Source organism: Glandiceps talaboti, chromosome 5 (assembly GCF_964340395.1).
Source record: "Glandiceps talaboti chromosome 5, keGlaTala1.1, whole genome shotgun sequence".
Classification (NCBI taxonomy): domain Eukaryota; kingdom Metazoa; phylum Hemichordata; class Enteropneusta; family Spengelidae; genus Glandiceps; species Glandiceps talaboti.
In genome coordinates, this window is record NC_135553.1 from 28,916,811 (window position 1) to 28,930,699 (window position 13,889).

At 38.1% G+C, this 13,889-nt stretch overlaps 1 protein-coding gene across 4 annotated transcripts in view; it reads right to left on the reverse strand.

Annotated features, from left to right (window-relative positions):
• LOC144434765 (mannose-1-phosphate guanylyltransferase regulatory subunit alpha-A-like) overlaps positions 1 to 13,889 on the reverse strand; it is a 162,097-nt gene that overhangs the window by 134,885 nt on the left and 13,323 nt on the right. The window lies entirely within an intron of this gene.

Genomic DNA, 13,889 nt, shown 5'->3' on the forward strand with positions numbered 1-13,889 from the left:
CACCTCCTATTCTCAGCACAGGAAAGCTTGCCATCCTCGACTTCACTTGGCTTTCGTGATCCCCTACGGGAAAATTGTCAAGATTTTGTTGAGTGGCGCGCCCTCACTGTACACTAATTATATAGAGGTCAATGTATAGGTCATCATTATTGATACATTGTCGCAAAATTTTCTTCGTAGGCTAGGCGAGGCTTGGTCTATCTTCCATATTTTGACCACACACATGATTTGGGTATAAATTATAGATTATTACACTTGATAAATATGTGAGAGTGTATTTATATCCTGCGATACAGAGCTAGATAAATGATTATGTACAAGCCTTGCAACAAACAGCGGCAGTTTGTTATCGAGAGAAATCGGAAAAGAACACGGTAAAAAGGAGACGGTTCGAGGTCAATATAATACTTCCTAAACTTCTAATCGAAAATCTAAAAAGACACGGTTTCTCTTTATTCATCTGCGCATTAGTGTGTGAAATTTGAAAATGATAAGTCCATATTTGACGAAATTAAAACGATGATAAATATTTCACTTGTCTGTGAACTCCGCGCTCATTGTAAACCTATTTTAAGGCCAAGAAAAAAAATTGTTTTCTGGTGAGTTTGAATAACTAAAATACCCTGCCTCGGTCTTCTTTTTTCTCATGTTTGTCCAGCCAATGCAGAGTGCAGATCCAAGGGAAACACAAAATAAGGTTGGCACGTACGAAACCCCTGAAAACAGAGTCTTTCTCAGTGTAGAGCTATGTAGAGCATGAGTATAAAGTTGGCGTTAGTTTCAGATTCAGGTAGCATCATATTGAGCGTCAGATACAATGTAGCCTCAGACCCGAATACACCTGATGGCTGTGAAGCAGAATCCTTCCCTGTAGTCTCAACGGTATTATTTCAGGTTTGAGTCCGTCGGGTGTCTTCAGACCTGAGGCCATCTGACGCTCAATATAACGTTCACAAGATAACGCTACCTGAATCTGAATCTGAATCTGAATCTAACACCAACTTTATACTCGTTCGATCGATTAATTACTCTAATTGGTCATTAATATTCATCGGATTATTACCAAAACCTAATCAGTTCTTGCCATTACCCTACGGAAGATGTCTATGAAATTTCGTTTGAATTGATGCAGCCGTTTTTTCAGAAATTGTGACACACACACGCATACACACACACGCACAGACACACAGACTTCATCGCTATATTAAGTGGTTGTGTCGTTGACGTACCTAGTAGTACAAATGTACCTAGTAGGCAGTGATGTAGGTAATAGCCGATTACCTACTGGTCACAACGCCCAGCTATAACTTGTAAGTATAACAGTTGTGAGACCAGCTTAGGAAAGTACAAACCTGACGATCATTGAAAAAAATTCTACAGTTGGAAAATTAAATATGAGTTGCCCAGAAGTTCGAATAGCAACTAAAATACCCAAAGTGTAAAAAAAAAGAAACAAATTCATAATTATTTGGAAAACATTTGACGATTACGCGGTAAAACAAGACTGGCCACGCTAACACTATTGAAAGCCTTCGAACTAGTTTCAGAGGGACGTTGAACGAAGCGCGAAGCGAAGTATGAGGTCAATGTGACGTCTCGTGATGCATGATGCAACAACATGACGTTTAGTGTAGAACTAAATGTTTTCTAAACTTTAGTGGAAAGAAATTTTGTCGATCAGACACTGACTATTTTAAGATTCTTAAAACATCTGAGAAAACTGAAGAGAGGAAGCACATTGTGACACTGACAGACAAGATAGACATACGGTACATGTACAGGAGGCAAGGCACACCATGTGGTGCAAACTGGACAATGATCGTGCGTGTCACATATAAGGCATCAGATGTAATACATGTAGCTAACCAAATATTCTTGGAATGCAGTCTTTCTTGTAATAAGTATTGGAAATTGTCAGAAGCCTGAGGATTTTATGACTGAATATGTTTCGATCAAGAATTCCCATACTTTCAGTTAAATCTTCTGATGACCGGGAAGCAAGACATTTTTGAAACATTTACGATTTAGTACGACATTTGATACTGATAAGCAACGTTGATGACAGGTACAGTGTTATAATTAATTAACAAATCTAATGTTGGCAACTCTTACTTCTGTAATGATCCTCAAATCTCATGGACAACAGTCTATTGTACACATAGATAATACATCACTGCCTAGTCTAGTTCCTATACCTGTCGACGTCTCTAGCTCTGTGCATGCTGTGAAGATGAACGTAACGTGAACTAACTAGACTACAAGCAAATCATGTAGGCATTAGAAATATCATATTAAAGGTGATTCAAAATGCTCACATTCACTATCGCTAATTTGCTAGACGATATTTTTATGAAATACGTTCTGGTTTTAAAACTTTTAAAAAGCGTCTGCAAACACCTTAAAATGACCTTTTTTCAGTCAGTTCCCTTCGGATTTACTTCGAGAGTTTTCGGGTATTTCCGGTCCCACCTAGACCATGGGATTTTATGACGTCATAAGGAGTAATGGTTAGCACGTAGCCTATGACGAGCGTAGTCATTAGGTGGATAAACCTCAACAGCATTGTGAAAAAATACATTGGTAGTGGTTGTAATAGACATCAGTTAACAAAAACTACAGTCTACATGTCTTATTAACCAACATTTACCGATATTTACTCACACTTTCTCACTAATTGTCAGTGTCTGTGGGTATAATAAATGTTAAAATATTATCTCCCCATATTATGGCAAAATAAATCAAAACGACTCGACTAGATATACATAAACACTTGTAATGTCGGTCGCGTGTTTCAATTTATTTATTTGATTTTTTTATTATTTGCCGAGGAGAAGCATTACAATATCTTCGACATGTATGGCGTCGACAGCATATTTTAGCCCACTAATACTATACTGGACTATACTCGCTGATGTCGCCTTTTGAACGGCGCATTTAACAACAAAGTAAACATATTTATCTCGAATAAATATACTAGCTATTAGATTACCCATATTATCAGCAATAAAATTGTAAAGAATTGAGGAAATTTCGTGAGTTTCGTGTTGTCATTTACATGACTTTAGCAACTCGTCTGAAAGAAAACTTGTATGGTTTCCCTTGTTGCGATATCACGTAATACAACGAGCCTATTTAATATTCATTAGAAGAATTTTGTAACGAATCATGGTATTCGAAGTATACAGTTTAGGAAACCAACAAATCAAATATCGCGATGTGTTCAAGATATTAAATATGATTGGACAATATTGACGTCGGCAATCAAGGTCGTGACCCCAGCACATAGTTATGAAAGAAAGCCTGCAACGGTCCAATTTCTCAGGGTTTGTTTTGAAGTTAGAGACGTTATTTCTGTACGACTTGAAGAATTTTACAATATAACTTATTGATAAATATGGATTATATCAACACGTAGATAAATTCAACCCGACACAAATGTGCTCTCCCGATTCCATACATACATACACTGCTTCAGCTTTGATCGGCGGAACTATCCTAGTATATAGTATAAGCTTACCGCCGCGGCCGCAGTGACTGCACAAAACTTGACAACACTACCCACCTACCGATATATAATAATCACCTGTATACAGTGATAAAAATAAGCAATAATTCGAGTCCCCAACAAGTCGATGAGACCTACTTGTACTTCATTTCAGTCCGATCCGAATGCGAGTTTCTGAGGTTTTACATGTGTCTCAGACTTCGGACTAGAGTATTGCCCGAGACAGCCCTGGCCGAAAATAATAGACGTAAACTTGTGTTCACAAGCCAAATAGCTAGTATATTTATTCGAGATGAAATATGTTTACTTTGTTGTTAAATGCGCCGTTCAAAAGGCGACGCGAATACTATTGGGCTAAATATATGCCGTCCCCTGCGCGGGATGCCGTCAATGCATCACGACGGTATCATAAAGGCCCAGTTACACGATGCAACTCATGAAGCAATTCGTCGCATGCGACGAGGCTTGCAACTGCGACGGGAGCGCGTACACGATGCAACTAGTTGCATGGTGAGTCGCAAGAGCTAACTGTTGCACATGCGTAAATATTAAAGTTACAGGTCATCTAGGTCAAGTCTTCTAGCGGCAGGAATTTGGCAAAAATGCTATGAAATTGCTAATATTTACGAATAAAATGACTGAAAACTTGTTGAGGTATCGATAGTAAAACTCTATTCAATTTGAAGTTTGTTTAGGGCGATGTTGATCTTTCCGATGTCGCTACTCGCATTCAAGTTGGAAATAAAATGATATTCAGCGGAAATCAAGCATTCATAGACATTGTATACTATTTATAAGTGGTAATCGTGGTGATAAATCGAAATTATATAAAAAATACTTGCTGAAATAGAATATTTATACTAAAAACATGGCGGTCATAACATTGAATGTCATTTGACACGTAGGTATATGTCAAAGGTTATTGCTTGCGACGGGACGAAGTGGTTACACGGTGCAACTCACGAAGCAACTCGAGAAGCAACTTGCGACGCGTCGCAAGGAAACCGACATGTCGGTTTCCTTGCGACACACCTTGCAACGTCACAAGACCCTGCGACGAGGCGAGTACACGATGCAATTCGTCGCATGCGACGAATTGAATGGTGCGTTGCTAGTCGAGTTGCATCGTGTAACCGGGCCTTAATGCTTCTTGTCGGCAAATAATAAAAAAATCAGATAAATAAAAGTCAATAAAGGTGAAACACGCGACATTACAAGTGTTTATGTATATCTAGTCTAGCCGTTTTGATTTATTTTGCCATAATATGGGGAGATAATATTTTAGCATTTATACCCACAGACACTGATAATTAGTGAGAAAGTGTGAGTAAATATTGGTAAATGTTGGTTAATAAGACATGTAGAGTGTAGTTTTTGTTTACTGATGTCTATTACAACCACTACCAATGTATTTTTTCACAATGCTGTTGAGGTTTATTCACCTAGTGACTACGCTCGTCATAGGCTTAGTGCTAACCATTACTCCTTATGACGTCATAAAATCCCGTGGTCTAGGTGGGACCGGAAATACCCGAAAAATCTCGAAGTAAATCCGAAGGGAACTGACTGAAAAAAGGTCATTTTAAGGTGTTTGCAAACGTTTTTTAAAAGTTTTAAAACCAGACTGCATTTCACAAACATGTCGTCTAGCAAATTAGCGATAGTGAATGTGAGCATTTTGAATCACCTTTAAATTCTTTCCATATTTCTCAAAAATCGTTTCCATATGTTTTGGCACTATCCTGCATTATTACACCTCGGCGTTCTTCCGAAGGCTGTGATTGGTCAGACTCGTATCACGTGACCGATTTTAACTGGGCTATTGCCCACAGGGTGATATTGCCCGCTCGTGCAGAGACTAATGCCCGGGACTATTGCCCGCTGAAGTTGTTTGAACCACTGCGCACCGCTTCTGCGCATAACAAATAGTCGTTCACTACTTTCGCTCAGACATGGCGACCGCCGCAGTAAGACACGCAAACCTTTCCGGTACAGACATGACATTTTATTAGAATTGGACAGTAAGAACACAAAAATTGCTACCAATCATTCCGTCTCTGTTTTTGGCACAGAAGAAACAAATGACTGAAACGTTAGGGTCTGGTACTATGGCAATAGCTACTACGAGTAGCAATACGCTATTTTGTATTAATCCATCCGGTATAGTGTAAATACGTCGACAAGCACAGGTGAGCTAGCTGCAACAGCGATTGCCGGGCATCGGAAAAGAAAACCACAGCAATGCTAACTCCCTTCAGTCTCCACTACTATCTCTGTCTCAGTAAATGGCTGTTGTCGATGAGTTAGTGTCGGCAAACGATCCACAAAGCAACCGTCAAGTCAACATTGAGATACCAAGATCAGCTTCAGCGTCATTATTTCTGAGTTCAACAATCTATGGTGGGACGGTGTAATAAAATTAATAACACATGCGCTCTGGCAATATCACCATTTAGTGCCTGCCCTCGGGCTGACACTCTCTACCAAAATTTCGATGATGCCCTCGCCTTCGGCTCGGGCATCATCAAAATTTGGGTAAAGAGTGTCAACCCTTGGGCAGGCACTAAATGGTGATATTGCCCTCGCTGGCATGTGTTATTACTTAAATAATCCTCGTCATGTAAATGACATCAACTGACATCGTAGTCAAACATACAGAGACAGAGCGGAGACAAAACTAGAGTCGGTACTTACCCCACCACGACGTATGCATTTTTGCGATTGCTTTGAAATAGCAGGGGTGGTACTCGTACACATCGGGATAACTTAGAGAAGCACATGTTTGTGATTTTATTGACTGATTTCTGAGATGGGACATTGGGTTTGGAAATACAAGTTTAATCAATCATAAAACAGCCATAACAGATACTTTCAAAGAATTAGAACACAGAAGGAAATTAACAGGAACATCAGTGACATTTCTACCAAACTCCGGATCGCACATACGTAGCTAGCTACTTAGTGTACAGTAAGTATGGAAGTGTAAAGTTTATTCCGCTCTGGCCTGAAGTTAATTTTGAAGTTTGCCTGATTATGTTGTCAAAACACGACCTACATGTAATCTGTAATCTATAAAAAAAAAAATTGTCATCGACCTAACGACTTTGGTGTTTTCAAATTTATGTAACGATCGACCAAATGCCAACACTAGTGTACGTGTGCAACTGTAATCTAGTACCTTGTACAAATGATAAAAGTAAGTTAGTTTGTACCCAAGAATATCAGTTTACAATTTCAATTATACAAATTGTCACTGTGTAACAGTGTTTGGATGGTGTTAGTACAGGTCCCTCAAAATATAATTTTCTCGGGCTCTAATTTTTATATATCAGTTTATAGAAATACGTGTTTCACCCAGACTGGGTGTTTGGCCGTACGTACGCACCGGAAAAAACGTAGCAGAAACACTGTCACTTAAAAAAATATAACAAGGGACTCTTTGGATTATGCAAGAGCTACATGTAACCAATATGTGTGAACAACCACTAATATGTTGATAAACTAACTGGGTGGGATTTATGAAATGCTCCTCCCAGATAAACAAACTTATTCCGTTGCACATGCGCAAACCTACTTCCATAGCGTGGGCACATACATGTACATGTAGCCTGGTTGCACCTTGGGTTTTAACAGCCGTCAGACGGCAATTTATGGCCATCTGGGCGCATACATTGTATTTAGAGCCACTTGAAATTGAAATTGTTACCTTTCTTTTGGCCTTGAAATCAGTTTCAACACAAACGTTCCAAAATTGCATTCAAAATATTACATTTTGAACTACTCTACTACTGTAGAGTTGGAGCCACTCGAGGGATCGCAAGCCCTATGACTATAGGACGTCTTGCTTGCCAGGCCGCAAAATTGATATATTGTTGCCTATTTTTAAACAAGTGTCTAAAATTTGATACAATGCCATACAAATGTAACTGTTCACCAGACTTGTGTCGTTGTCTGAATCACAAGTGGACGTGATCATCCCACTGTAACACAAGTTAATAGTTAACAATGGTTTAATTTTTAGTCTGTAATTCGTCAGCTAAATTCATCCGCGTCCACTAAAAACATTGTAAACGGGTAAAAATTGTTTACATTGTCTTTGATTTCATCCTATAAATTATAAATCAGCTATATATGTGTATTTTTAAATTAAAATTTGGCAATACTATGTCGTTTTATTTTACAAATTTGGAATATGAATTCTACAACATGGCTGACATGTGAGTCGCACGTCATGATTTCCCAACCCATTTTGATAATATAGAACTCTTCAATACTGTACGACCAAAACGGGGTATTTATTCTCTAACTAGAAGTAACCTGTATCATGTATACCTCCAAGGTACACACAGACAGGATGTAGAGCACCACCATGGCAAATTTTGGAAAGGCCTATTGATAAAGCCCTTCTGAATGAATTAATTGACACCACTAAATTTCATTGTATGCCTTTCCCATATCTTTGAAAATGAAACATCAATGTTTAGGATGTAAAAAAAAAACCTGTAAGAGTAATGAAATAAAATAAGTAGTTGACTTGCTGGCTGGATCTACACTATTACATTTTTGTACATAATAGTGTCGTTTCCTTCAAGTCCAAAGTCTGCCTCAAGATCAAATACAACAAGTGATGTTACAAAGACAGATTACGGCCAGGCTGGGTGCCCACTAAATGGCTTTACTGTGTGTAGCAACATTGAAGACATATAAAATGATGAATTTGAATCTTTAGTATGCCTTTCCATACCTTTGGAAAGGAAATATCAATATTTGGGAGTACAAAAAACCTGTATGAGTACAATCTATGTAATAAAACAAGTCATTGAGAATGACATAGTTCCCGCTATGATTGGGTTTTAAGGAATTATCACTACTCTGATCATGCAACAACACTTGTGAACCTAAATCAAACAGATTTAGATATGTTGTGTCTGCTTCTTGGACATGGAACATGCCTACAACAATAAAGGATGGGTCGGGTTTGGGGGATTGTATCACGACGAAAAAGGATTTGCACATGTATGTCATAGAACACTGTCCTAATACCAACTTTGAATGAGATCTGTTCAAGCATGTCTGAGTTATGGCTTTGGACATGGAAAATTCACAAACAAAATGGCTGCTAGGCGGCCATATTGGATCGTATCATGACAACAATGAATATGCACATGTATGTCATAGAACACTGTCCTAATACCAACTTTGAATGAGATCTGTTCAAGCATGTCTGAGTTATGGCTTTAGACAGGGAAAATTTGCAAACAAAATGGCTGCTCAGCGGCCATATTGGATTGTATCATGAAACAAATCGACGTGCATATGTATGCCATTGTATGTTGCTCCTGTACCAAGTTTGAAAAAAATCGGCCCAGGCATCTCCAAGAAACGGCTGCAGGGCGGACAGACGGACGGACGCACACACAGACGCACGGACAGACAGAACCCAATCCATAAGTCCCCGTCCCGGACTTCATTCGACGGGGACTAAAAAGTAGTTGACTTGCTCGCTGGATTTACACACAAACATGGTGTCATTTCCTTCAAGTCCAAAGTCTGCCTCAAGATCAAATACAAGTGCGATACAAAGACTGATTAGGCCTGACTGGGTGCCTACTATTAATAGGGTATCACTATGTGTCATTAATTATAGAAATTATCATTAATTATGCAAGCCACACCCACCAAAAACTATCAGCGCTAAGTTACAGCCCAACATGCCACATACAAAAATGTAGTAAATTGCAAAACATTTGCTTCAGTACTTTTTGATATCAGTGGGACAAAATTTCTGCACAGACACACAGACAGACATGGCCACAATATTACTTCCTATACGGAAGCTAAAAACGTGTATGACATTTGGCTTTCGTCTGTATTTGGTGACAATGTAAATGTTAATGGTACATAAATGCTACAGCGTGCATGTATGTGTAGTAAGTATTAGCTTAGTGTGTACGCAACACGTTACATGCATTGCGTTCTATTGAAGTTAAACTTTGTGACGGAAAATGCTTCCACCATTTATATGTGTGGCTCGATTTTGCTTGTCATTAATTATCATTTCTCAAGATCGAAATGTTATAGCCATCTAGTATGCTACATAAGTTTGGCTCTGAAAACGTATTCCCGGAAATGATAGTCAATTCGGAAATAGCAGTGTGACGTTGTGACGTCTTTTTTTGGGTGGCAGTGAAGTGTTGATCCACGTCGGTCTTGAAATAACATGGTGCCTTATTCTAGAATACTGTTTGAAATGGTTGATTGAAAAATAATCATCCATTTTAGGCCATCGTCGCAAACCACAACCGTTTTAAGGTACTATTCTTAACGAGCCGGTCCCTACTGGCCATGGATGCATTCACATATACAATTTCAGTACTTGTGGCATAGCTAATTTATTCGTTTTGTACAAAAAAAACTACAACCAATCAGATTGCCCCTTGCATACCACGTGTCATACATACAATGCCTTGGCAAGAGACTACGTACACTGAAAACTGACTTGGCCAAGTTGGGTTTTTGCCATCCTACAAACAAGATTGGATTGATACATGTATGAACATAAAATAATGATCTATAAATCTTGCCTCGAAGTGTCAAGCAGGGTTTGTGAGAGCATGAATTTAATTTGTTGTACCATCAGACCTGGTGAGTTTGTAGCAAATAGGTTACAACGTGGATTATCTCAATATAAGAGCCATGGTTACCACAAGCCAAGATTGGGTGGTTCAAGTGAGTTCACGAGATAAACTTAATTCCATTCACAACCTGTAGTTATTGAAGTGTTGTTTACAATACTCTTATTACAAGGAACTGAACCTGGGCTGAACGCTAATTAAGCTCAGAGTAGGCCGTATATAAGGTCACCCCTAAAATACAATATAAAAATAGCACCAATGGCATTGTAACACAACTGTACTGTACAGTTTTAAAAATGTGTAATATGTGGTGAGCCATTCTAGGTATACATGTAGGTGGTCATTTGCACATTTACATACATTTTTTTAATGACTATTCAATTGTCTATTAATCCCTATTGTTATCTTAGCAGTATATCTGATTATTTGGCTGTTGTTATGGGCGTGGTCTTGTTGCTAGGCACATTTGCATACATTTTTTGAATGTTTATTCATTTGTCGATCAATTCCTGTTGTTACCTTCGCAATGTACGTGATCATTTGGCTGTTGCTATGGGTGTGGTCTTGTTGCTAGGCAAATTTACATACATTTTTTGAATGTTTATTCAATTGTCTATTAATCCCTGTTATCTTTGTGAAATATGCGACCATTTCGACGTTACTGTTACTGTGGTTATTTAACCAAAATATAGTGCCATTTGGTTGATGCTAAGGGCGAGGTCATTGTTGCTAGGGCCAATTTTGCCAACATGTTTTGAAGAAAATCTGCAGAATAACACTTTCAGAAACATCTCACCAAGTTTCAGACTCATTCACCAAGTAAATTTTGATATATAAGTTTTTGACCAAAAATGAACATTTTTACACCAAATTTGCATATCACTCATGGAATCGTTGTATACTTAAAGGGGCACAGGCCGAGTTTGGAAGCTTTTTTACCCTAATGGGTTATAAAAATACTTACATAAAACCATGGCTAAAGTGATGAAGTATGGTGTTTAAAAGGATTCATGCGTTTGGTGGCATTAAAAAACGTCTCCTGGCGTCGAAAGTACAATTAAACAGTTTTCAGCAAGATTGGCACAGGAGATAACTGTCCGCAGCGTTTTGAAAATTTGAATCTATCACATGATCAAGACAACACACTTTGATGACGTCAAGAGGTAGTAATTTATGCCATGACCTGTGTCCCGTCAAACAGTGGAGCTGCTGGCGATGCAATGTAAGTACACACGTACTTGTTCATACGTTGTCGTGTTCTTTGATGTATTTTTCGGATACTGCTTTGCTATAAAATGAATAATAATGAGCTAATATAGCTTTTTGATAAAAAAAACTTTTAACAGTGAAATTTGTGTGGCTGAAGACAGGGGCCAGGGAAGTGAGATGTATGTACAGTGATGTACGTGGGCTTCATGTATGTGTATGCATATCCCCGGACTCTCGCCCGGTACACCATGCTCGAGTCCTGTGGTACAAGTCTGACTGCCAACTTGCCAGTTGTATCGGTGACCGCTGTACTACTATGTTACTGTCTGAATTAAAATAAGGCTGCAGACTACTCACATGATCACCAATATATATATAAACTGACCAAAACAACAATGATTTGAGTCCCTGATTACTGATTTTACTGTCCAAGAATAACTCTGAGTCATCAAAGCAATGCCCTGTTGTAATGCACTTGTATGGTTTCATATCATGATGTGACATGTCTTTGGCTAAATGAAACTGACGCTCACTTGCTGTTTTACTTAGCGTATATTTGAAAAAATATGGTCTGCAAATGTTTTACTTTCGGTAATACTCCAATGCATTTATAAATCGACTAGTGATAGTGAGTTTATAGTTATCATCTTGGACCCGGGCTGTCTACATGTTGGAATTGGTACCACGCTGGCAGTATGTAATATAATGTAGCCTACCTGTCGCTACCGCTAATCATGACTATTTCCGGGCATTTTGGATTTTCACTTGTCCAACTCCTTTTTTGTGGACGTGTAAAAATTCGAAAAATTAAAATGTCAGGTAGGATATCGGAAATGGTGTTGCAGCCTTAGTCCTATCATAGACCCTACAAGTGTAGGGTCTATCCATGGATGTATTAGTCCCCATGATCCTATCTACATGTAGGCTAGTGATAATGTTGGTCAACAACAAATAATTTTGGGACTGGAGAAAAACACTAACTGGGCACTAGAGTTATTCTTTGTTAATTATATACTGATGGTAATTTTACTTCCTAATTTTGTCTCCAGCAGTAATGAATATAAAAACAAAATACATTTCTTATCAGACACCAGTGAATCTTACGTACACATATCATATCATCCTCATATCAAGTGTCAAGCTAATTTGTCATGTATATTGGTTTTTGAACTTCCTCCATGGAAACTTCAACAACTCTGTTCTTCACAACTAATAATCACAATATCGAAATAATGGTGACAGACATTAAAATATGGCAGTATTTTAATTACTCTTTACCATAGAAATGCATAATATCTCGACATATATTTTGAAGACTGTTGCTACATAATGGGTTGTTTTCTTGTATCAAAATAGAGAACACAATTTCTATTCCAGAAATATTTTATTCATTATTTCATACATGTCTGTACAGTGTGTCAGCAAATTCCTGCTTTTCCTTCAAGGTTTGTCATTTTTAACTATACATGAAAGTGACCTCTCATGGGATAAGACTAGTTTTGCTGGTTTTTTTCTTTTATGATTACATTTTCCATTGCTTACTAAACTGACAGCAAATACTCTCTTTTTAAATGGAAACAGCTGTATCATTGAACATGCATAACATACTATACAACCATCCATCACTGTTGACATCCGAATGAAACATACATACATACATACATACATACATACATACATACATACAAAAGACATGCATAGACATAATACATGTATAAAGTCATCCATTTATTGAAGCTAACATTTTATTTCCTTTCTTACCAGGACTTCAATATTCTTGACATGATGGACACTCCTTGGACTTGCAATCTGGAGCATTTAGAAGTGACATACGCCATGGAACACATTATTATTGGTCAATTTTGATTTTGACAGCCTTGGTAAAAAGGATGTGTGAATTCATGTTTACTATGTAGGCTTTACTTATTTATTATGTAATTCATCATTTCTTGATTTATAAATAAACTGATTCCAATTTTAGTGTATGTGTGGTGTGAATAATTATCATTGCATTTGTTGGTTTACTACTGAAAATATCAAGCATGCAACCCATGAGAGATGAGGAAGTTTGCAAGGTCATTAAATCCTATAATACTCGAATGAATAGGTGTGTGTGTGCACCAATCTGATTAAAATCCGATGTAGATGTCGGCTAATCGTTCATTGCTATTTTACCTTCGTTATTTTGCCTGAATTGACCTTCTTGGTACATGTTTACATTTTTTAACCTGATCACCTCCTCTACATCTGAACTGGCACACATCCAAACGAATTGCATGTGTGTGTGTGTGTGTGTGTGTGTGTGTGGAGGGGGGGGGGGGGGCCTGTTCAAGCATGTCTGAGTTATGGCTTTGGACATGAAAACTGCGCCAACAAAATCGCTGCCAGGCAGCCATATCGGATTATATCACGACGAAAATGAATATGCACATGTATGTCATAGAACACTGTGCTATTACCAACTTTAAATGAGATCTGTTCAAGCATGTCTGAGTTATGGCTTTGGATCGACATGGAAAATTCGCAAACAAAATGGCTGT